The sequence below is a fragment of the Carassius auratus genome, chromosome 28 (assembly GCF_003368295.1).
Source record: "Carassius auratus strain Wakin chromosome 28, ASM336829v1, whole genome shotgun sequence".
Taxonomy (NCBI): Eukaryota; Metazoa; Chordata; class Actinopteri; order Cypriniformes; family Cyprinidae; genus Carassius; species Carassius auratus.
In genome coordinates, this window is record NC_039270.1 from 2372910 (window position 1) to 2396383 (window position 23474).

At 39.8% G+C, this 23474-nt stretch overlaps 1 protein-coding gene across 1 annotated transcript in view; it reads right to left on the bottom strand.

Moving 5' to 3' along the window:
* Positions 1–19208, bottom strand: part of LOC113047436 (zinc finger protein 208-like) — a 39131-nt gene extending 19923 nt beyond the window's left edge. The window contains exons 1-2 of the mRNA XM_026208802.1: positions 19158–19208; positions 2948–3133 (exon numbers count right to left, since the gene is read on the bottom strand). The gene's annotated coding sequence lies outside the window, so the exon portion shown is untranslated. The remainder of the gene's footprint in view (positions 1–2947; positions 3134–19157) is intronic.
* Between the last annotated feature and the right edge of the window lie 4266 nt (positions 19209–23474).

The window sequence follows — 23474 nt, forward strand, 5'->3', positions numbered from 1 at the left end:
ACATAATTTCACTAGTTCACGCTTACATATTATTATATGAGGTATGGTATGCGTATTTGGCATGCAGTCCGGGGAAGGGCTCCGAGCTCGGTAATGGCCCGAACCTAGAGTACCCCCCAAGAAGCAAATGTACAAGAGGACAGCCGCCAGTTTAAAGAACACCCCCCAAAAAATAGCATAGAGTACTGGCGGGGCCAGATTTGATTTTCTTAGAAGTCGTCTCGTTGGCAGGCCGGAAGGGCCTACGTACTCCGGTGGGAGCGACTTAGGCATTGGAAGAGTAGGTTGTTGGCGCCCGGTCGGTAGTGCTCGAGCCGATGCTCAACCGGGAGCTTGTGGCTTTGGAACGGTGAGCCCTAGTGGCCAATTGAGACGCAGGATGACGGATGTCTGGGTCCTCTCAGTTTGGCAGATAAAAAGCTTTGGGCTGGCCGACAAGGAGGACTCTGGCGACATCCGAAGGGAGATCCCGACTCACGGCATCGGATGGATGAGACTCGCTTGCGGCCGGCAAGCATAGGCCCGACAGGGAGAACTCTCGCCAGATGTCTGAAGGGAGCGCACGCATCAGACGGGTAAGCCTTGCCGGACGGGGAGAGTGGAAAGGAAAACCCGACAGGGAGGACTCTCGCGGCATCTGATGGGGCTTTAAACTCAGAACATAGAACAGGTAAGCCTCGCCAGGCAGGGTTAAAAGATGTCAGGGTAGTGGAGAGGTTTTTTTTTGTTTGTTTGCAGGATTTGACGAGAGGTCGAGACTCGTAGCGTCGGACAGTTAAGCTTCGCCTACCGTCAAATGCAAAAGTAAGTTGCGTGGCCGAGAGACTCTTACCGACGTCCGCAGGGAGCACACGCATCGAAAGGGTTAAGTCTCGATGATAGTAGACTGGAAAGGTAAAGGTTGTCTTTCCAGGAGGCTCTCGCCAGTGTCCGATGGGAGCACTCCCGTCAAAAGGGTAAGCCTCGCTGTCCAAAGGATGGAAAAGGTCAGGTTGTCCAGCCGGGAGGCTCTGACCGATGTCCGATAGGAGCTTAGCTCCAGAAACTGAATCGGTAAACCTCTCTGGCTGAAGGATGGAAAAGGTTGTCTAGTCGGGAGGCTCTTACTTTTGTCCGACAGAAGCTTAGCTCCGGGAATCAAACGGTTAAGCCTCGCTGGCCAAAAGACGGAAAAGGTAAGGTTTTCTAGCCGGGAGGCTCTCATCTACGTTCAATTGGAACCCTGACTCCATGCATTGGATGGGTTAACCTCTCCGTACGTAATACAGAAAGGCAAGAAAGGTAGCCGGGGCTTTCACCTACGTCTGAAGGGAGTGTGGCTCCTGGCAACGAACAGGTAAGCCTTGCTGGCCGCAGAATGGAAAAGGTGAGGTTGTCTGGCCAGGAGGCTCTCGTCAGCATCCGATGGGAGCTCGAGCTCCTGGCATCGAACAGAGAAGCCTCACCAACCATAGGATAGAAAAGTTAAGGTTATCTGGCCAGGAGGCTATGGCCGGCATCCGGTGTTTTTTTTGTGAGACACCGGATGGGTAGTCTCTCCAGGCATCAGATGGAAAATTGAGATTGTTTTAGCTGCAAAGCACCCGTTGGTGTTCGGCGAAAGCTTAAATTGCGGTATTGGATGGGTACATCTTGCCATCGGAGGGAAAATTTGATTTAGCTGCGATGTACTCATTGGTGTTCGATAGGTACGTGTCGCAGACTGAAATAAATTTTTTTTTTTTAATCGGGTAAGCTTTGCTGGTGGTCAGATGGAAAGTCAGAGATTGCTTAAGCGGGAAAGCTCTTGCAGCATCTGACAGGAGTTTAATACTCGCGATGTCATACGAGTAAGCTTTGCTGATAGTTGAATGGAGAAGGCAAAGGTTGGCTCAACCGGGAGCACTCTTGCACCGCCTGACAGGGAGTTCAATACTAAGGACGATTTGGTTGTCTACGAGGGTAGACACTGTGAGGCTTACTTGAATAATTGTTTAGCAAATCTGTTGAGCTGCTTCCGATAAAGAGTCAGAAAAATCTTGGTGCATTCATTGTATTCGAAATTAAGCGTGCAAAAAATAAATTGAATTTCCTGTACCAGTGTACCCCGAATAGGTGCCATGAATCAGCGATGTGGTCATTGTCAAATTGTCGGCATATGAGATCGATGGTACATATCAATGATGTAATCGTGCATGGGTGGAGTAAGAGAAAGATTCTTTATTCTTGTCAGAGCTTACTATAAAAACTGTACTAAGACGTACTAATAAACTGACATTAAATATAAAATACTATATTTAAAACAGCTAGTTCATGTAGTTGACACTACTGTCATCTCACTTGTCTGGTGACAAATTTTCCGCATCTGCGCATGGAAGTTATCAGTCTAAATGTTAAAAAAATGTGCAAAATCAGTCAACGGTGCAAAAACAATAGTAGAATTCATTTAAAGTCCAACGATTTAACACTAATATGGATGTAAACGAACGCTTTAAATATAAGGTATTCAAAAACAGCTAAGTTCATATATATGGAGGGAGTTCGGTTGAACTGATGCCTTGGTCATGCACGCTCCGGACCACGTGCCTCATGATGGGACCGACGCGCCGAATGAGATGCAGTCTAACATAACTGTGGCATTAAACTCCGTTAGTGAGAGCTTGTTTAAAATATGGCACGTATCGGATTACCTGTTACAGTACAATGGAATACCTTATATCTGCAACGATGTATGTCTATTTGTGGATAGAGACTTCTTTGCCACCTACGGACTCGAATCATACTTTGAGAGCACAGGCGAGCATGAAATGCAGTGTTGAGATGGGATAACGGAGTAGTTTGATAGCTGATTTATGGTAGGCCGCCTAATAATGATAATAAAAAACATTGATTGGAGAATGAGCCAAATATCGTCTTGGCTATCGTCGATACATGATACTATCACCGCAACCTAGGATGCATGGCATACCTTTCAAGCGGAGGTGATGTGAGGCAGTGAGGAGATACAGAAAAGTCTCCTGCGGGAGCAGACACTGCTTCGGCAGTGGGGAGATGCAGAGAACAGAGAAGTAAAGGGGAGCATGGGAAGCGGAGCGGAGGAGAGATAGCTGCTTGGGCCGCCTGCGGAGCTTGCTTCGGCTGCTATAGATGTTGGCTGCGGGAAGAGTTAAAAGGGTAAGTAACATTTGATAGGGCAAGCTATAAAAAAAAAAATGGGTACCCTACTGTGTTGTCAGCTTAGCAATTGGTTGCCTGATTTGACAATTCCTAAAGCTTTTTCCACATTATTATGTTTTTTTTTTTTTTATTTTTTTTTATTTTCACTTTTCACAAAGAAATAACATCCTTACAAAATTGTGATAATATAATGACAATAACAAGTAAACAAAAACAAAACAAAAACAAAAAGCAGAAAAAAAAAAAAAAAAAACCACAAAATCAGCTCACACCCTAAAAGTAAGGGTTACATAGTTTCTATACACATACATGGGAATTCACTAAGTCGGGAAAAAAAAATATTAGAGATTATAATACCCTCAGATAAATCCTCTTGTCAGGATGGAAGCAATGTCAAATTCAACATATGTCATAAAAGGTTCCCAAATTTTATGAAACTTTCCAGTCTTATCATGTACAATACAAGTCAGGTAATCTAACGACAGATATTCAAGAATAGTTTGATGCCACATCCTAATGGAGGGAGCCTTATCTGATATCCATTTTAAAAGTATACATTTCTTTGCACTGAAAATCAGAATATTAAAAAGCCTAATTTTGCACTTATCAAGACCCACAGGAGGAGACACTCCCAGCAAATAAGTCCTTGGATCTGGAACCAAAGTAACCCCCAAAATTTTGTTCAGTTCTTCAGAAACTCCCCACCAGAACCTCTGTATCTTGTTACAAAACCACAAACAATGAGTAAGACTACCTATTTCTGTCTTGCATTTGGGACAGAAAGGAGAGCAATCAGCCCTAAATCTGCTACGCTGGGAAGGAGAAATGTGAGCTCTGTGAAGAATCTTGAGCTGGATAGCTCTTACTTTATTACATATACTCAGACTCTTTGCATTTTCCCAAACCGTACACCAATCTTCCTCTGTTACTTGTATATTAAATTCCTTTTCCCAAATTATTTTAAGAAAATGAGTGGAAGTGTCAAGATACTCTGATAACACATCATAAAACACTCTTATAGATTTAATCGAGTGCATTTCGAAAAGCTGCTTCTCGATTTCTGAAGAACATACATTAGAAAGAAGTGTTGTATCCTTTTGAATATAATTTCTTATTTGTAAATAGCGGAAAAAATCCAGCCCATCTAAGTTGTATTTTTGGGAAATCTGACTAAAAGACATAAGAATATTATTATCAAAAAGATCTTTTAGTTTAGAAAGCCCCTTAAGAGCCCACTGTCGAAAACGTGAATCACTGATACCTGGGGGGAAATCTAGATTGTTACATATTGGAGTATAAAGCGATGTTAAACATGATTTGCCCTCAAATCGCCTAACAGACTGCCAAGCTTTCACAGAATTTACAGTAATTGGGTTTGTACAAGCTACTCTAACTGTCTTCATTTTTTTAATAAAAAGCAAATTTTGAAGAGGGACTTGTGATTGAAAGGACTCTATATCCAGCCACAATGAAGTTGGGTCTTCAGAAATCCAGGTAGTTATATAACGTAAATGGGCAGCAAGTTGATATCTTCTAATATCCGGAAGACCCAAGCCACCCATATCCTCTGGTAAACGCAATATATTAATCCTAAGGCGAGGTCTTTTATTAGCCCATATAAAAGAACTGAACCATCTGTCTATATCTTTTAATGTTTTCTGTAAGAAAAGAACTGGAATCATCTGAATCGGGTATAATAATCTTGGGAGAACATTCATTTTCAAAAGAGCAATGCGCCCCAGCCAAGAAATAGGTAGAGTATTCCATCTTTCTAGATCAAGCTTAATACGATTAAAAAGAGGAGTAAAATTTGATTTAAACATCTGGTCAAATTTAGGGGTTATATGTATTCCCAGATATACAAAGCCCATCGTAGACCACTTAAATGGGAAAGAAAGTGAACCTGAAGGGACAGTTTGTAGGTTACCAAGTGGCATAGCTTCAGATTTACTAAAATTAATCTTATAGCCTGAGAAGACGCTAAAATCTTTAATGACACTTATGAGATTAATTATAGATATGTCCGGTTTAGATAAGAAAACGAGCACATCGTCAGCAAAAAGATTAATCTTATGTTGCCTACTGGCTATAGCCAAACCATGTATACCTGGATTTGACCTAATTGCCTCAGCCAAAGGTTCTATTACTAAAGCAAAAAGAAGGGGTGATAATGGACAGCCTTGTCGAGTGCCCCTACTGATCCCAAAACTGGAAGAACGTAAGCCATTAGTTATAACAGCAGCAAGAGGGCCTGTATACAACAGCTTCACCCAACTAACAAATTTTTCACCCAGACCGAATTTAGATAATGTATAAAACAAGTAAGGCCACTCAACTCGATCAAACGCCTTTTCTGCGTCCATTGAGACAACAAGACTGTCCATTTTCTGCTCATGTGAAAACTGAATAATATTTAATAGTCTACGAATACTATTTCCAGAGTTACGTCCCTTAATAAAACCAGTTTGATCTTCTTTAATAAGTTGAGGGAGTAAGTCTTCAAGCCTTTTAGCAAGAATTTTAGAAAGAATTTTGAAATCACAATTTAATAGGGATATTGGCCTATAAGAGGCACAATCTTCTGGTTGTTTTCCCTTTTTAAGTATCAGAGAAATATTAGCTTCCCGTAAGGAAGGAGGTAGAATACCATTCTCTAATGAATAATTAAACATTTCTAAAAGAGGATCTACCAAAACATCTTGAAACTCTGAATAAAATTCAGAACTTAGTCCATCTGGACCAGGGGCTTTCCCAGTGTGCAAACTCCCGATTGCTGATAACACTTCCTCCTTTAAAATAGGACCATTAAGAGCAAGCTTCTGATCCTCCAATATAGAAGGTAACTCTATTTTAGAAAAAAACACATCCATAAGGCTTAATGAGTTACATGGGGACTCTGCTTTATATAGTGTTTTAAAAAAGTTAACAAATGTATTGTTAATTATTGTAACATCAGAAGAAGAATGCCCCTGATCATCCTTGATTGAAGATATCATTTGTGAGTCTGCTTTTTTCTTAGTAAGATAAGCCAGGTATTTCCCTGGCTTATCACCATGTTCATAGAGCCTTTGTTTAGCGAACCTAACTTTTCTCTCAGCAGAACTTATATGCAAGGACTCTAAAGCAGAACGTAAAGCAGTAATTTCCTTTAATTTTGCTGACTTCGGATTTTGAACATAATCACTCTCTGCTCGTTTAAGTTTTGTATCTAGAATGTTCTTCTGTTCTATTTGCCTCCGCCTCTTACTAGAGGTGTAAGAAATTACAAGACCTCTTGAAAAAGCTTTAATCGTTTCCCATAGCAGAGACTTATCTTCTGTAGAGGGAGAATTGATAGCAAAAAAAGATTGGAATTCTGACATAAAATAAGAACAGAATTTGCTATCCTTAAGAATGAAAGGGTTAAATCTCCAATTCCTCGTTTGATTAAAAGGACTCTGCAACTTTAAATGTAAAAAAACAGGAGCATGATCTGAAATTATAATTTTTCCAATAGCGCTGTAATCTATAAATTGTAACAGTCCCTTAGGAACAAAGAAAAAGTCTATTCTTGTGTGGCAACAATGTTGTTTAGAATAGAAAGTAAATTCTTTATCAGCTGGATGCTGTGCACGCCATGCATCAACAAAATCCAAATCTTCACATAAAGAATTAATAAATTTAGCCTGAAATGAGGGAGTCAAACCTGAAGGTAATTTGTCCATAAGTGGGTTCAGTTGACAGTTAAAATCTCCTCCCACAATAGAACGAGTAACCTTGAATTCCATCAATTTGACGAATGCATTTGTTAAAAAATCACATTGATGACCAGGGGGAAAATATACATTCATAATGGCGATTTCTTCGTCTTGCAGCAAACCCTTCACAATCACATAACGCCCATTTTTATCTTTGATACAATTTATCAGCCTGAAAGGTAAAGATTTTTTTAACAAAATGGCCACTCCTCTACTCCTCGATGTAAATGAGGAGAAAAAGACATGACTAAAGCCCAGCTGTTGCAATTTAAGATGTTCTTTATCATCAAGATGAGTTTCTTGTAAAAGGGCTATATCAACATTCTCCTTTTTAAGCAATGTGAGAATTGACTTCCTCTTCACGGGTGTATGTATCCCATTAACGTTCCAGGAACAAATTTTAAGCATACTAACTGACATGTTTTATAATAAGGGAGAAAAAGAAGAAGAACAAAAACAAATCCCGACAAAAATGTTTCCTATAGCAGAAATACAGTCCCATGTTAACATCAAAGGTGAGCTGAAAAGTGCAAAACAAAAACAACAACAACAATAAACACGTAACTATAATACAAGAAACAGTACAAACTGTACTCAGATTAGAACCAGTCATTACTCTGAAATGGTTCAAAAAACGCAATTCAGTGTAAAAGGGACCCTGAACGACAAAAGAAAGTTGGTTACCCCGTACCGCTGACAGACCTGCGGACCTTAAACGCACACTGCATGTCCATGTGACAGAGGGCCTAATTTAACCAAAGCCGAAAAGAAGAAAAAGAAAAAGTGTATCTGTCTACATATTGTGGCGTACACATACCCAAGTCCTTTTCATTGCCAGCATGACAAATGAAAACATTCACAGGGATATTCCCTCCTGCGACGACAAGAATTTGTCCACCTCAATTGGATCCTGAAACACGTTAGTAGCTCCTCGATATGTGACCTTGAGAGATGCAGGATAAAGCTGCGCATAAGTGGCACCGGCTGCCTTCAGACGCTTCTTGACCTCGTCAAATTGTTTGCGTTTACGCAAAACCGCGGCTGAAAAATCCTGAAAAATTTTCACCTTGGAGTTTCCGAACATCAAAGCCTTCTCACCGTTACCCAAATCTCTCGCTGCTGCGATGACCCGTTCCTTGTCTACGTAGTTATGAAATCTCACCAAAACTGCCCTTGGATACGAGGATGCCGTCTTGAGAGCTCTGCCTGGAACGCGATGGGCTCGTTCAATCTTCATGCGGCCAGATTTCGTTTGAATGCCCAGAGAGTTCGGCAGCCAGGATTCGAAAAAATTAACAGGGCGATCACCTTCTGCATTCTCTGGGAGCCCAACAATACGTATGTTTTTCCTTCTCCCTCTGTTTTCCAAATCATCCACATGTTCTGTTAATTCCCGAATTCGTTTCGCTAGCGTCTCCAATTTACCCTCGACCGGGGCGGCAGCATCTTCCACCGCGGAAATTCGATTCTCAGTTTCGGTGATTCGTTTTTCATGATCATCTAGCTTCTCGTTCTGTTGTTGCAAGAGCTGTGACAGTGGACTTAACTTTTCATCAATCAATTTCGAAATGTTTTCTGTGACTTCCTTAATAATCTGTCGTGGGCCCGGTTCGGAAACATTGATGCTAGCATCTGAACTAACAGTAGCATTATCCTCACCCTCACGGTTATGCTCTGTCTCTGATTTGCTCGAATTTTTAGTGTTCCTTTGAGGCATGTTGGTCGATTGCTTCAAAAAGTAGGTGTCTAAACTCATAGCAAACTATGCAGCCAGCAACACAAAAAATAATGAGCTCCTCCGCCGAAAATAATGATAAATGAATGTAATAGCCCGCACCGTCTGAATAACGCGACCGTTCTCTAAGCCGCCATCTTGGATCCCCCCACATTATTATGTTCCTATTGTAAAAGCATCTTTCCTCTCTTTTGGCCTCTGGCCTTTTTAGACGGTCTCCAGACGGATACATTTGGAACATTGTTTTCACATTGTAGTATGGACTGTGGAAACAGAGGCTTTTGCAAACGATGAAGAATGTTTAGTCTTGTAAGACGTTGTACAGAAAGACATGATTATGGCAGTAACAGTAGCCCCTTACCAATCACCCCCCATTTTTTGGCATGGAGACATAAATTACATACCCAAAATAAAAAATGTTCTGCTCATGAGTCTTACTCACTAGATGCATGATCAACATTTGTCCACGAGCTGACACTTCAACTTTTACCCTTCAGGAATCTGAATCGTTTTCCTGACATAAAATTACTAAATAACTGTCACGGAACGATTTTTTATCGAAACATTGGTCAAATATCGAAGCTAGAGTCTTTAGATTTCTATTTATGCACGGTTTGTCCAGATCAAGTAAGAGTGATGTTTAACGTGCTGTGAAAGTGAAACGATGATAAACTGGGGCCGTTGGCAATGTTTGCGAGCAAATGGGTTAATAGCAGTTGTGTGCTATTCGCTTCCAAGTGGTTTCTAAAGATATTTACTTGCCTGTTTTTGTATTACGGTCTTAAAAAGTCAACAGAAATTTTACTAACGCTTGCTGTCCTGCGTCAAAACATGAGGGCAGTTGCATTTTGGATTAATTTTGAGTGATCACCAGTGAATGGTGAAATAGGTCCCTAAATACATTGGTCCTGCCAGAATACTTGCATGGAAATTAAAATGTAAAAATGTATGCATTTAGCAGACGCTTTTATCCAAAGCAACTTACAGTGCATTCAGGCTATCAAATTTATTTTATTTTTTTACCTATCATGAAACTTATGTCTGTTCATTTCAGTGAGGTTTAAACATGCGCGGCAAGGCGAATGTAATGTCTTGGACATTCCAGTGTGGATGAAGACTCCACACTCCAGATCGGCAGGTGGCGATAACACACCTTTACACTAGTTTGCCAAAACCGCCATGAAACACTAGTAGAAGTAGAAGACGGAACTGCGTCATGACGTCGTTTAACGAACTTTAGCCGCGAACCTGCTTTTAGCGTCTTCGCCTGAAATTGTATTGGTTTACGTCACGCGGTCTGCGCCGCTAGAGAAAGCGGCCTCAAACCGAGCCTCGGCTGGAAAAAGCCGTGGGGAAAGGCTGACCCGCTGCGGGAAGTGAGAGAGGCTTGCTGCGGTGAGAACTGGGGTGCGGCCCAAGCTTGTTGAATCCAGTGTTAATTTTGACACGAAATTTTAATTTAGTTTTAGTCTTAGTCTTTTGACTATAATTCTTTTTAGTTTTAGTCAAGTTTTAGTCATCTGATTTGTTTTAATTTTAGTCTTATTTTAGTCTACTAAAATTGCTTGGTATTTTAGTCGACTAAAACTGCTTGGTATTTTAGTCGACTAAAATAAGACTAAAATCAATAACAGATTTACTAGACAATTTTTTACAGCTGGTATAGGAAACAAACTTAACCAAAATATATAAAACACAAATTCAACTTTATTTCAACACAACTGTGTCTTTATTTCGATTCAAAAGCTTTTATGCAGCAACAAACACTGTCATGATAATGTAAACAATAACTAGCTGCCAACTGACCATCAATAAAAGAAAAATAACGTTAGGTCCAGGACCTTAAAGCTTACAGCTGAGCTGAACAACAAGTGCATACATTTAAAGTAAATTTAATAAGTTGGCAGCTAGGTGGATAAAAAAAAGTAACAAGATTTTATAAGGTATTCATTTGTCTAGCAATATTGTATGTTTTAAATACTACAATATTGCTAGATTAGTATGTATAATGATAGGATGTGAACATTCATGTTTCACATGACTAATATAGAAATATTTGTGATATTGCCAACAAGTAGAACATTATAAAATATACTAAACATTAGTATTAATCAAATGTATTTATCATGATATTACGTATTAGTATTGTGCTCTCATCTAACTTGAAGAAGGGGCTATTTTACAGTACTTTTCAGTTCGTAATATTTAATGCTACAACATCAATGCACTACAGTATTCCACTTTTGCTTAGCTCAATAAACAAAAGAACATCGTTGTGAAATTACATTTGAGAAAATGTCCAGGTGGCTCGTCTGTAAATGTCTTTTCAAATTGGTTGTGTTCTTGCCACGAATGAGCGATCCGCGTGCTTTACAGTTTGTTTTGTTTTGTTCGTCGTCAAACGTGAAGTGAGCTGTGGACATTTTGTCGCTTTTTTAGACATCACCTCTTCGAATGCCGTCTTCCCGGGAGCTCATTTAAAAACTGAAAACCTTCGCTTCACGTCTCAATAAGTCAGGCTCGGATTGGTTCTCTTCTCTCATGCAGTCTGTTCCGTTTTGCCGGTTCTTTTGTTCATTCCTCGCATCTCTCCCGTCTGCTGATTTGATTTTCGTCACAGTCTATTTTCGTCTCGTCCTTTATTCGTTGATGATAATGTCAATCAATTTAGTCATAGTTTTAGTCTCCATCAGTGCCTTCTATTTTAGTTTTCGTTTCGTTTTCGTCCGCAAAAATATATTCGTGACGAAAATAATGACGAAAATATTTAGTCAACGAAATTAACACTGGTTGAATCCAGCGCTCGCAATCCAGCAATCCAGCAATCCAGCACTCGAGGAGAGCTCGGTCTTGGGCGGCACGATCGTTGTGTCGTGCGAGGCGAGCTCGGGGCTTGCACGGTCTATTTGCCACGACGTGTGGCTTGGAGAGGAGAGCAGCCGTCACGATGACGCTTAATGGTGCTCAACGGCCATGTTTGACTGGGTAGGAATGATCACAGGTCTGGCAAGAGCAGCAGATCTGATAAATCCCCGGTATAGCTCTCTTCGTTGGTAGGATAATTGGGTCTGTGATAAGGTGACAGACGAAGCGAGCCAGCATGTTGATAAACTGTCAATGGATGGAGGTAAGTCAGCGATATTTATACTATGGGATTGATTACTTGATTATGGTCCACCTGTGTTGATTAGGCTAAGTATCTGACACGCTCCTCCCGAATCGTGTTAATAAAAACATAATTTATGTAGGCTCTTCAACAAATGAATCGCTGATCTCTGGTGATGTATTATTTTTTGTAATGGATCATTTTAGGGCTGCAGCTATTGATTCTTTTTGTAATTGATTAATCTAGCACTTAATCATTCGATTACTTCAATAATCAGATGTTTGTGTGTTTTTAAATAACCAAAACAAATAATTACATAACAAAAATTATGTGGCTGTAAAATGATCAAGCATTTGGCTTGATTTAAAAAAAAAAAAAAAGAGGTATTGATTCCAACTCCAACATTTGTCTCCAAAACTAAGCCTATTTATTGCACTTTTTACCCATTTAATGTTTATAAGTGCCAGTGCCAACAATTATATGACAATACAGTTAAGTCAACTTACTGTAAAACATGTATAACTATGAATACAAACTTAAATAGTGAAGACCATTTGGCCTTAGTTTTGTCCTCTTAATACAACATAAAAAAAGGATTGCACCTCCTGCAAATTACCCACCTGAGAACAAAAATAAATTAATATAAAATATCTGTTACCTTAAGTGACTTTTGGTTTCCTTATTTGTTTTTTTCTCTGTTCTTGTTTTGTTAATTGATTAAACCCCACCTGTCTCCATTTCCCTGATTACCTCCTGTGTGCTTAAATACCCTGTCTGTTTAGTTCTTCCTCGTCTGTGATTAATGTAGTATTGTTGTATCCTGATATTGTACATAGTCTATGTTATCAGTGTTACCTCTATAGATGTTCTTTAAACTCCTCTTTTGATTTATACCCTCCCAGTGTGCTTAATCTCTACGCTAGCATACACACGACTGTAACAGAATCACGGACCTAACAGTTTAGCTGCATTTTTGTTTTGTTTTTCCCCCTCTCGGAATGGTAATCCCAGCAGTCCAACTCCTGTGCCTGGAGCAACTGGATCGTTCGCTGGAGGACCATACTAGGAACTTTCTTGATCTGGTGTGCCTTACCCACTTCCCCGAGTGTAAGGCACGCCTACCAGTGAACGGTCCCAGAGAGGATTTTGCCGCTTTCGTGGAGTGGGTGCTGGAGAAAAAAGGATCCCCATTTATAGGGCTGCTCCGATCACGATCGGCCGTGAAGCCGGTTCTCTAATCAGCGGTACATTCCATCAGGTGCGTAATTTCACATAGAGCAGCTGTTACTGCACTGAGCCATTGTCAACTGAGAAGATGTGCAAATTTACCACAGTTAACAACGGCTCTGTGTAGTAACAGCTGCTCTATGTGAAATCACGCACCTGAGGGAATTTACCGCTGATTAGAGAACTGGCTTTACTGATGAGATGTGCATTAACGATTGGCCGATCGTGTTCGGAGCAGCCCTACCCATTTACCTTCTGCACCGCCGAAGAGGATATCTCCAGCCCCACTCCCGAACCAGAGACCAGCTAGCCGCGATCCCGCCGCTCAGAGCTAGAGCCCACCCCAGAGCCCGAGCCAATCACTGACATGTAGCAAGGACTCGAGAGCGCGACTGACCAGGTGTGTGAGCCGGCAACACTGTGCGTCGTGGCAATACTGGTGGAGATCGAGGGCATGGAGGAAAGCCCTGCCCACACTCCCGCGACTGAGGGTGAGCTGAATTCGGTTTCTGGAAGTTATATGGAGGACCTTATAGACTGGTTTGTGGAGGTAAACCCTGAAATGTCTGTTTCTCCGCTGGTTCCCCCCAGCCCTGAATCTCCTGTGTCTCCGCTGGTTCCGTCTAGCCCTGATCCTCCTGTATTTCCTCCCAGCCTCCCACTCCCACCTCCTAGACCAGTCAGCTCCTCTGCTCCCTTTCTGCTGGTTACGCCCAGCCCTGAATGTTCTGTTTTTCCGCTAGTTCCGCCCAGCCCTGAATATTCTGTTTCTCCGCTGGTTCCACCCAGCCCTGAATGTTCTGTTTCTCCGCTGGTTCCACCCAGCCCTGAATGTTCTGCTCCATTTCTGCTGGTCCCATCCATCTCCATCCTGGCTGGTCTCTGGAACACCATCTGGCTCCGGGCTCCTCCCTCCATCCACTCCGCCCTGGTTCCTAGCTCCTTGCTCCCTCTTCGCCTGCCCCATTCCCGCCTCCAGAACCCCCACCCTCCCTCTGCTGGTATTCCTCTTGCGGTGCGAGGACGCACCGTTCCGAGAGGGGCAAACTGTTACCTTCAGTGACTTTCAGTTTCCTTATTTGGTCTTTTTCCTGTTCTTGTTTTGTTAATTGATTAAACCCTACCTGTCTTTATTTCCCTGATTACCTCCTGTGTGCTTAAATACCCTGTCTGTTTAGTTTTTCCTCGTCCGTGATTAATGTAGTATTGTTGTATCCTGACATAGTCTATGTTATCAGCGTTACCTCTACAGATGTTCATTAAACTCCTCTGATTTATACCCTCCTCGTGCGCTTAATCTCTATGCTAGCATACACATGACTGTAACAATACGAAGCCAAACAGGTACACAATGTATCCAATTTATAAAAAAATAAATGTAAATAAGAACAGACTTTTTCAGCTGTAGTCTTGAAACAAAAATCAAAATGTACCTAAATGAGGTAGGTAGTGGGTGTGAAGGTTTTTTTTTTTAAGGCTATTTTCACTTGCAACTTGAATACGTTTACTAAACATCAAAGCTAAACATCATATCCAGTCAAATCGCTTCACGACATGGCTACAAATACAGTATGGGATTAAAATCACCGAACATCAATGTATAGGCTAAGGGTTCGTTACCTTGTTTCAGCGACGCTTGGTGAAACAGCATGGATTCGATGTTTTTGGTTCAGATTGAAACATTGAAGTCGTATTGATGTGGAATGCCAGGTCTACTTAGCAGTAGACACATTGCACCTTGTTCTCTTCTTTTTGTAAGAATGTAATGATCCCAGACTTTAGACATTCTCTGCTGTTTATGAACATCTTTAGACTCCACCATCGCATCAACTAAATTCAAAATGTATCACGCGCTATGGTGTACTTTCTGAACACTGAACAACGGTTCAGATCCCTGTGCATATAGTGCGCGTCATAGGAATTTAACGAGGCTTCAAGGCAGAGTTTTTGCCACGATAAATTTTTGTAATCTAATAACTCAATGAATCGTTTCAGCCCCAGATCATTTGTTGGCAAAAGTGAGACATCAGGTGAGCCACATGATTTTTGTCAAAGAGACAGGTGCAGCTCCTGAGCCATACGTTCCCGACCTCTGGGCTAGGGCCTATATTTGAGATCAGTGGCGGCCTCTTAATTACTTCATCCAACGCTGTTATGTTCCCTGCTGTTTTCTGTGAGCACGCTCTTGATAAGCATCCACATAACTTTCACTAGCAAAAAAACTAAACAAAAAAAAAAGTGGTCGGAAACTAATTACCACAGTTATGCAGTAATGCGGTTATCCTCACAGACTTAGCTACAATCACACAAAGCCAGAACTTTCCCAATCTTTTTTTTTTTGTCTCAAGAAATATCTGCATCCATACGAAACATCAAAAAAATGTAGTATACATGCCAGACCAGCATGTGGCAATGTAATTCTGCCACAGAAATACAATTCAAATGAAGACTTAAACTAGGACTATGCGCATAAACCTCGTCACTAATTCACAAGTGCATGTGTGTCCTAAGTCATCTGCCCAGAACGTCTTGAATGCATGAAGTCAGCCGAAGTGAGGAAAAAAGTGTTATAACAATTAAAATATGGATGCTTTTCTTACAAAAACACATCGATTCGCTACAGGAGGCCTTTATTCATCCCTCGGAGTCATGTGAGGCACTTTTTATTACAGATGCACATGCTTTATTTGCAGTGGCGGCTCCTGCCAGTTCTCTCAGGGGGGGCACATGTTTGCTCGATTAATGAGCATAGTTCACCCATTCAATTGATAAATTAACAGCTAGTTAAAGATGTAAAGGGAACTGAACTACTATAGTATTAATTAAAAATAAACTGACATTAGGATACAATCTCTTGCTCTCCTATGTTTTTATATGCATGTTAACAGCAGCAGCAAATGAAGACAGACCCAGGATGTGGTTTTCCAAAAAAAAAAGTTTTACTTCGATTTCAGTTTAATAAGACATAATTGAAGTCACATAAATCACTGTTTACACAACTCGCTTATATTACTGCTCATTTATATCACATTCCTCACTTACATTACACTGCTAACTTAAATTACTCACTTATATTACACTGCTCCCTACTATCCATATGCATCTTTGCTCTTTCGTGGTTTTTCACCTTCTCCGAGAGATGATGCATTTCGGTGACACCTGTAGTTGTCCATGCAATGTCCGTCATGCTATCGCGATGTAACAAACTGCAGCTGTAAATTAGCAGAATAAAGCGTCAGCTACTTCGCAGCCTATTAACCTTTTTCTCTGCTCATACAACTTCCTCAAAAATACTTGTTTATACGACTTCCCGCCCTTTGTAGATACTTGTTGGATGTTTAAATTTGGTCTTGGTTGTCCTAATTCTTTAATTGCCAATTTATCCTTATTGCTACAACAAATGAATGGTATTTCTTTCAGTGACACAATAGAATTAATCAACGCTGAGGTAACTTTCGCCGTGATGTTGATCAAGTTCAGCTGACAACTGAATTTGCATAGCTGTTTTTTTTTTCACATTTGATAAAGATATTAAAGTAGTTTTTAATTTTTCCCTTGTTGTTAAAATTAAAAATAGTTTTTAAATATTATTGGATGTCACTGTTCCCACCAGTAGTTGCACAAGTTAAGGTTACGCACGATGACGAAAGCACGTTAGGGCTAGCCCTCCCGGAACTCATTGAGATTGCATTGCAGTGGCTGCAGTTCGAAAAAAAAAGATCTTTGAATGGAAGTCTATGAGAGCACTCTAGGCGATTCACAGTTTGACAGAAATCGCCCAAAAAGGGGCGGTACTACACAGAACACGACTCGGCGCTGATTTGACTATTTAGAGGCAGCAAAAACAGTCTAGAACAGTGAAAGCTAGCGTAACACTGTGGTTGAATGTAAAAGAATAAAAATCACTCCCTTTCCTTTGGTGGTGCGTCGCCCAATCACCCTAATGGAGAAACCGCCACTGTTTATTTGACTACTTTTGGACTATTGAACAAAAACACCCTCCTACTCCAATTGTACTGCTTGGAAGAGCCAGGTTAATTATATAAATCAGATTGGATTAATCTGAAAGAAATCAGTCATATACGCCTAAAGGGTTCTTGACAGTAGGGGTGTGACGGTTCGTATATAACCGTGAGACCGACGGTTATAGTTGAACACCGTCATTAGAACTCTATAACCGCCAAAACCGTGTCATTAAAATATTTTTTACAAACATTTTTTATCAAAAATTATTTTCATTTTTTTAGATAGGATCATAAGATGCGCAATATATCGGGAGACATGGTTTTTACCACTTAATGAAGTTTTGTAAATCGTCAGACATGATATTTACCACTTCATTAAATTTTGCTTCGTAGAAAACCTTTCTTAAAAACGAATTTCGTTTTGTACAAATTTTATCTTAATTTTAATAAATGTTTCATCAACCAATTGCATGTATTTTAATAAATAAAAAGCAAGTAAAGCAGACAATGATAACCGTGACATGGAAGCACCAGCGCGCCGCTTGCACTGCACTGTGACCTAGAGCACATCTCATCGCAAATGAAACTCAGCGTAGGCCTATGCCTCATACTTTAGCATTAAATATCTTTGCTGCATCCTTTCTAGAACAGACAATGGCTTTTTTTTGCGGCTCGTATCAGCAAAGCATTGCATCGCCATAGACCGCAAAACAAGCAGTGGATGTCGGGCAGGTGCGGCTTTGAAATTTGCTCTATGATTTCCATGAAGCAAAAAACAAGGACGGAATCTCGAAATCCAGTCATGAAAATGAAACTTGCATTTTAATATGGACAGTCATGGAATTTGCCAAAGTTAGCATAAAATAATCAAATTAAATATCCATATGGACCAGTATCTGTAAATGTTAAGCCGCAAAAGTTGTTTAAAATATAAATCCGTGTTCTGCGCGTCTCTGTGTGAATTAATGAATGGCAGAGACGTGCAGGTTTGTTTACTACATAGACTGAAGCGCATGACGCTTGCATTAATTTCAGCATCTGAGCTTCAGAGTTCTCCCTCCTTCAAGCGATCTGAACTTTTCAGCTCATCTCAATGGACACACAGCGCACCTGTATTTGACACTCTGTAAACTCTTTGTGAAGGTGCACGACTCACCGTCACTTTACTGATAGCGCTGTTTCTCACACATGCAAAGAGAGAGAGAGCGAGAGTCTTACCACGCTTAAACAACACCTTATATGTAAACTATTCTTTGTTGTCTTCTCCTGTCAAAATAATGGATTTAATTTAGAATTATTCATATTCATTTTCGAACAAGCAGAAGACATACCATTTTCTCCGGTAGTGGGCGGAGCTAATGGGCAAATGGCAATGGCTTTTTTTTTGCGGCTCGCATCAGCAAAGCATTGCTTCGCCATAGACGCCAAAACAATCAGCGGATGGCGGGCGGGTGCGGCTTTGAAATTTGATCAAAAAACGTTGGCGCGGATGATGAGTTTTGTGACAGATCTCCTTAATAAATGGAGGTCTGAAATCTCTGCCCCTTTACCGATCAGAGCGCGCGCTGACACGGAGTTAACCCACTATCTCCAAGAACAACCAATTGACTTGGACCCCCCCCCCCCCCCCCCGACGGTTATGTTATGAACCGTCACATTTGACTCACGTCATTACCGTCATCACCAATTCTGAAACCGGCACACCCCTACTTGACAGTGAGTAAAACATGGCCTGACTTTTGGGTGAACTAACCCTTTAATATAATTCTTGTGGTGAACACAAAATAAAAAAAGATATTTTGAAGAATGTGGGTAACCAAACAGTAGCTGATGCACATTTGATAGTAGAAAAAATACTGTTCAACTGTCTGGTGATACACATTATTCAAAATAACATTTATCATGATAACAGAATATTGTTATGTTTTGTGAACAAATGTTCTGTGTGTGTATCATAGCCTTATTTTAGTGACTTCACTAACCATAAATAAACGTTGTTGTTGTTTTTTTCAAACACATCCATACACATCCATGCTGCACAGCATATTATTGTTGTACAGATTGCGATGCTTACATTATCACACTTAAGTTATTAATATGCTTATATATATATATATATATATATATATATATATATATAACACATACACACACACACACACACACACACAAATGTCTACACATTATGTACCACAAACATTCATTAAAGATAAATTAAAATAAACACCAACCTCCTTGTTCCTCGTGTTTTATTTCTGGTTCCTCGTGTTCTATCCTCAAAGTTTCTGGTTCCTCGTCTTTTATTGTGCAGGTTTCTGGTTCCTCGTGTTTTATTTCTGTTTCCTCGTGTTTTATTGTGATGGTTTCTGGTTCACTCGTGTTCTCTTCTCTCTCCTCTTTAACAAACTCCATCTTCACAGCAGCAGATCTCAGTTCAGATGATAAACTCCTCCAGATATTCCTGCTCGCTTCAAAACGTAGCCAATGTGTGGACGAGAATATTACAGGTTTTTACTGAACTGGTTCAAAAACCGTATATATATATTTTTTAAAAATTTTTAGAACCATGTAACCGTTTTTATTAAGACAGCACACCGAAATAACAACAACAGAGAGCGTGATGAAATTTCTTCCTCTTAGGTGTAATGATGTTTGTCAAACAAACATATGTGTTAAGCTCCTCCCGCTGGACTGGAGCGAAGCGACGAGAGCAGGGGCTTGTCAGGGGGAGGCAGTGCCTCCCCTAGGATAAGCCCTGCCTTCCGAGAAATGATCTGTCCCAGGAAACGTTCACGTCCGACTCGTCCCGTCATGGTTGAAAAATAGTTCCAAAATGAAAGTTGAACCGACGTCTTTTACGTCTTCTGGACATGAACTGCACGTGTTTTCTGCACGTCCCTTGATGTCTAAGTGCGTCGTCTTCTGGACGTCTAAATGCGTTGCTGCATAGTTTAAGTGTATAAGCCTGCATATAAAATAACCACACACCCACTGTGTAACATCGTGAAAGGCAATCAATTAGGTTTAACACATCTTGACAAAGATTCAAGATCGGTCCAGTCAGACCTGAACGTCCATAAAACATCTTAATCAAGTGTACATCACAAACAATAACACATTATCTGTGGACGTATGCAAAAAAGAAGCATGTTCTGATTTAGCACATTTTATTGTTTTTGAACAGTTTAGCATCTGTTAACCAAACTAAAATACCAATTACAAAATACTGAATTATTTTATAAAAGGAAAATTCTGTCATTTACTCACCCTCATGTTTCAAACATCTATGTTCTGACGATATTGTTTTCATGTTTGCTTTACTGAGACAATGACGAATAAGAATCTTCAAGATGATACAAATCTATTTAAATAATAGTTTTTCAATGTAATCTTTGTATCCATTTTGTATTTCTGAAATATGTTTATCATTTTCATCAGAAATATTATTTAATGTCGGTCATCACTGAATAAAAAGTGCTGAAATACTCAATCTTAAAGTCCATTATTATTGTCAAAAAGGTCTAGTTTCACAGTATTTGTTTATTCATGTTTTTAACATATAATAATATAAATCAATATTAATTGCATTTATTTTTAAATACTGTAATCATATAAACAATATTAAGAATATTATTAATATTTGAACATGTGGCATGACCACCTTGCAGGAGCCATTGTTGACACTCATCATAAAATATGTTTGAAATCATTGCTTTTTATAAAATCAAAGCAGCGTAAATGATGTTAAACTGTATAGAATCGACATTAATTCAAATATTACATTTCTGAGAATGCGTTAACGTGTTTTCTACTAGAATGTTAAAAGACGGTTTCTTTTTATCATGTATTTTATAAATCTTGTCATTGACTTACACAGTTGTCTTATAAACACAAAGATATTTGGAAGAATGTTTGTAACCAAGCAAATCTCAAAATCAATTAACTGCCATTGTAGGAAAAATTATTATGATCGTAACTTGAGGGTGAGAAAATTATGACTATTTTCATTATTGGGTGAGCTATCCCTTAGACACATTACAGTTGTTTGGCTCATTTCTTGTAATCTCCAATCCTTATCTCTCTCTCTCTATATATATACAGATCAATCAATCAATCAGTCTGGTGAGTAAAGGATTTACTAGCCAATGGCGATTGAATTGCCAAGGTGTCCGTAGAGGGTTGCAACCTAACCAGTAGTCATTATTGGACTGAACACCAAAATGACACAAACTGCAATGTTCTTTATGATGAGAGGAACAATCCCCTCAAATTTTAATGAAGATAAAAGCAACTTTGTCCGAACCATGGCATGTATTTTCCGTGAGGTTTCGAGACTGATCTATTTTCCATTCCAACTTGTAACAAAGAATTTCACAGTGTGGTTCAATAAAGAAATTCTGAGTTTGATTCTGAAATTTAAACAGACAGTGTTTTTAATGATCTCTGAATTTTTTTATTTAATTTTTTGATCTTTTACATCCATACACCATTTTTATTATGCAATAAGTGTCACGGCGCGGTAGAGACGGTGCTGTGGAAAGAACAAGGTCAGGGTCCAAGATGCAGGGAAGATTAATTTTAATAAGAAAGAAACAAAAAGGCCAACACGGCAAAAACAAAACCGAAACGAATCACAGGGACAAGCCGAAATACAAGCACGAGTAACACACGCAATCACAAATGACATTACAATATAGCCAGGCAGAGTGGTGGGTGAGACCAGAATATATGCTCGTGAACAAATTGGGAACAGCTCTGTGTGTGTAAGTGAGTGAGTGGATGCAACAGGTGTACAGATTGAACCAGGTGTTACGGTGAATGAGTCCGGGAGATGGGGAAGTGGTGCCCTCTGGTGGTGAGAGGGAGGCACACCGGGTCCGGACTCATGACAATAAGAAGCTATTTTTTATGTCTTTATTTTGATACATGGTTTTATTTAAAAAAGGAGCTTTAAAAACATTCTTATCAGAGCTAATGATAATGACCTGTATTGTTATACATTTATGTAGTCTTGATTTGGGTGTGTACAGTGGTTTTACATTAAAAGGGTTGTAAATCTAGTTCAGTTAAATATTAGCATGCCATATTCAACTTTTATAAGGTAATTTACACAACAACAAAAATGTGGCTAGTAAAAATGCTGTGTGGCTAGTGGTTTTAAAAGACAACTTGACTGACAACAGTTTAATAACATTCAAGATTTCAAAATTGAGATTTCTAATGTAAATGTTCAAATAAAGCTTTGAAAAGTTTTAATAAAAAGATAAACCTCACATTTCAGCCTTCAAATAATGACAAGATACAAGTCAAAATTATAATTGTTAAATAAACCTGTGATCACAACAGTATTGCTATTCAGAACACTTCCTTTAGGTCAGCAGTTCTCAATCCCAGTCCTCGCGCTCCCCAGCTCTGCAGATTTCACACGGCTCTCTTTAACACACCTGATTCAGATCATCAGCTCCATGCATGAACTGTTCACATTGACATGGTCCCTACATAGTGTTCCTTGCTCCCTACTCTGTTGAAGTTTACCTCACTTCAAAACATTCATTCATGGATTTGTGCTGCACAGCTTCTTCACACACAGACATTTAAATTCACGTCTCACAGAAGAGTATGTGAGCAGAGTGGAGCAGCAACAATTTCCCTGATCAGAAACACAGCTCCGATTTTTACCTGCAAGATGAATTAGTCATTTAAGTATCTAAACTTCTGATTCATCAATCTACCCTGGCTTGGAATATAAGCTTATTTTAAGTGAATGCCATATATCAAAACTTTTTAATACAGTGATCATGTAGACTGTCCAACAATGTCAGAAATATATAATTGTAGTATGTTTTTGTAATTTATACATAATTTATTGGCAAAAATATGTATGGTGATGGTGATGACATTGCAGTTCTGGTAATGACAGTTTGTTGCGGTGATGACAAATCACTGATCATAAGCTATTGTAACTTAAGATCCTAAGTGACTTCAGACCAACAACATAAAAAAGACCAGCTAGTAATCGGTTTAAACATCAAAACATAGTTTAATCTGATTATGGAAGACCAGTATAATTACCAGTATAATTATAGTCTAAACCGAGCGGCAACCTTGCGCTCTATCTCGTGAAGCCAATAAGGAAGTGACTAAAACTGCAATTCATCGACTCGCCGCTTGAGGCTGGCTGCAGAAGAGAGTCAGTCCCATAGACTCCCCATGTTAAAATGCCCAACTTTACAGCAGAAAAAACCATGTTTACAGCCTGGTTCAAAAAATGATTTTGGTCTATATTGCTAATTTTGCCCTCATGACAACTGTGAGGGGGGTGAATTTTTTTGTAACTCATCCGTTTAAATTATATTAAGCCTTAAAGTTCTGCATAATTAAAGGGCGTGGCCACTTGAGTGACCAGTGGACCGCCGCTACTGACAATGCCATCGCGCTAGGTGGGCGTGGCTTCAGCAATCAGCTCCCGCCTTTTTGCCCATTTTTGATTATCCGGGAGAGTCACGCGGTGACGCGCTGCCAAGATGGCGACGGCTCGCACTGCACAC